The sequence below is a fragment of the Rhinopithecus roxellana genome, chromosome 6 (assembly GCF_007565055.1).
Source record: "Rhinopithecus roxellana isolate Shanxi Qingling chromosome 6, ASM756505v1, whole genome shotgun sequence".
Classification (NCBI taxonomy): Eukaryota; Metazoa; Chordata; class Mammalia; order Primates; family Cercopithecidae; genus Rhinopithecus; species Rhinopithecus roxellana.
In genome coordinates, this window is record NC_044554.1 from 34194206 (window position 1) to 34196781 (window position 2576).

The following is a 2576-nucleotide window of genomic DNA, read 5'->3' on the forward strand; positions in this document are numbered from 1 at the left end:
TTCTTAATACAAGTGATTTGTTAAATACATATTTTAAAAATTTATTTTCTATTCTTTGGCCTTTCTTTTTATTTTCTTAAAAACCCAGAGATGCTATCTGTGTGTTTTTGCTGAGATTATGCAGCAAGCCAGCTTGATTCTACTTCTAGCATTATTTCCACTATGCAGCACTGAGGGCAATTTTCTCTGCAGCAACCTTACTGACTATTCAGGAAATATACCATAGATCAGGAGCTTATAGATAGGGAGCAGACTGAGGACAGGAATCTGTAATAACTCTGTTGCTTCTTAAGAAGGAATTCCTTGGCAATTTGCTATGTGAGGAGCTTTTCCAGGCTCAAGTGCTAATTGCAATTCCTTTGTTTTTAAAATAACTGATCGTAGAATAAATAAATCTTACTTTCTCTTTTAAAAACAGGCTTCAATATGCTAAAATATTCACTCTATATATAAACAAATGTAAGCTTTAATAGAGTGTCAAAAATGGCTTTACAAAAATGTCAATGGGTCAGTTGCTATGAATAGTTTATACATAAGCACAGAATGTTGCTGAATTAATAGAATCCCAGTCATTCAAGACCATGACAATGGTCTCAGTTATTCTCATCTCCACAGAAATACACATTCTACCAGAGCATCCCAAATTCATGAAGAATATTGATATATTTGTGCTGATTCATTCATGTTCTTCCACCTAATCTCCTGAAGTAACTGAGTGGGTGTTTTGGAAATTTAAATCTAATTTAAATTAGAAGGAGATGCAAAGTGACCCAGACTTGTATTTAACCAAAACCCTTTGTCTAATGCATCTAACCAACTTATGTAATTGTTCTCACTAACAACAAAACTGGTTAAAATGTTTCCTAATGATGTGAAAGAACTGTTGTTTATACACACAGCAACTAATTTATTTTAAGACAGTTTCAAAATCATTGAGAAGAACCACATCTCCTAAATAATTCACTTTAAAGAAAATGGCAACTTATTATTTACCAAGAGATTGTTATATTGCAAAGAGAAAAGATTTTGGAACACACACACGAGTCTCCCCTCAACTGAGACAAATGTGTATTCTTTCCATTTTGTAGCTGCAAGCTTCTGACTTCCTCTAATGCCCCATAATGTTGTAAACATTTCTTTAAAAATCAGAAAATAGAACTTCCTGTTTTTCCGATCGGAACCATGGAGGGTGTAGAAGAGAAGAAGGAGGTTTCTGCTGTGCCAGAAACCCTTAAGAAAATGAGAACGAATTTCACAGAGCAGAAGATCAAGCGCCTGAGAAAGAAGTTTACCCAAAAGATGCTTCAAAAGGCAAAAGGAGGAAGTTTATCTAAGAAAAAGCGAAGCACTATCACAAGGAATATAGGCAGATGTACAGAACTGAAATTTGAATGGCGAGGATGGCAAGAAAAGCTGGCAACTTCTATGTACCTGCTGAACCCAAATTGTCATTTGTCATCAAGATCAGAGGTATCAATGGTGTGAGCCCAAAGGTCCGAAAGGTGTTGCAGCTACTTCGCCGTCATCAAATCTTCAATGGAACCTTTGTGAAGATCAACAAGGCTTCAATTAACATGCTGAGGATTGTCGAGTCATAGATTGCATGGCAGTACCCAAATCTAAAGTCAGTAAATGAACTAATCTACAAGCGTCATTATGGCAAAATCAATAAGAGAACTTGCTTTGACAGATCATGCTTTGATTGCTCGATCTCCTGGTAAATATGGCATCATCTGCATGGAGGATTTGATTCATGAGATCTATGCTGTTGGAAAATGCTTCAAAGAAGCAAATAACTTCCTGTGGTCCTTCATATTATCCTCTCCATGAGGCGGAATAAAGAAAAAGACCATCTATTTTGTAGAAAGAGGAGATGATGGCAAGAGGGAGGACCAGATCAACAGGCTTATTAGAAGAATGAACTAAGGTGTCTACCATGATTATTTTTCTAAGCTGGTTGGTTAATAAACAGTATCTGCTTTCAAACTGAACAACAACAACAACAACAACAACAAAACCTGAAAATAAATACACCTGGAGAAGATTCCCTAACCCAAGAATGAACCAAGGATTTCTCTGAATTGTGGGCTTGGATTCTTGGCTAGTCATGTCCTTTTATCCACGCTATAAGCATGTTCCCAGCTACCTAGATACAGAGGATAGTCTATCCCAGTTTTTAAAAGGGCAACTCCTTGCTTACTTTCCCCCAGATTTGCAGACTCATTAATTTATTACACAATCAAAAATGCAAGCTACGTTTCTGCCTGATAACTTTCTGGCACACTGGGCCTTCTTAGGCCTATGGGTCATTAGAATGACTTGCAGACTTTGGACATGATGAAACCTCAGATTACCACAGTTCTATTTATTTTTTATATATCAGTTTTTATAAAAGTCTAAGTTACATATGACTATAGTTTAAGGTTAAATAGTCCATTAATGTTGTTAAATAAAATAGCAATTTTCCTGACCACTTCTCCTTGTCCCATTTTCTCCTCTCTACAAGCAGCCACATTCAATTCTATTAAAGCTGATATTTTAAGAAATTGATTTGATATCATTAAGTAACATGTTTG

General features: G+C 35.9%; 1 pseudogene; it reads left to right on the top strand.

Annotated features, from left to right (window-relative positions):
- Positions 1-1182: 1182 nt before the first annotated feature.
- Positions 1183-1968, top strand: LOC115898142 (annotated as a pseudogene).
- Positions 1969-2576: the final 608 nt, after the last annotated feature.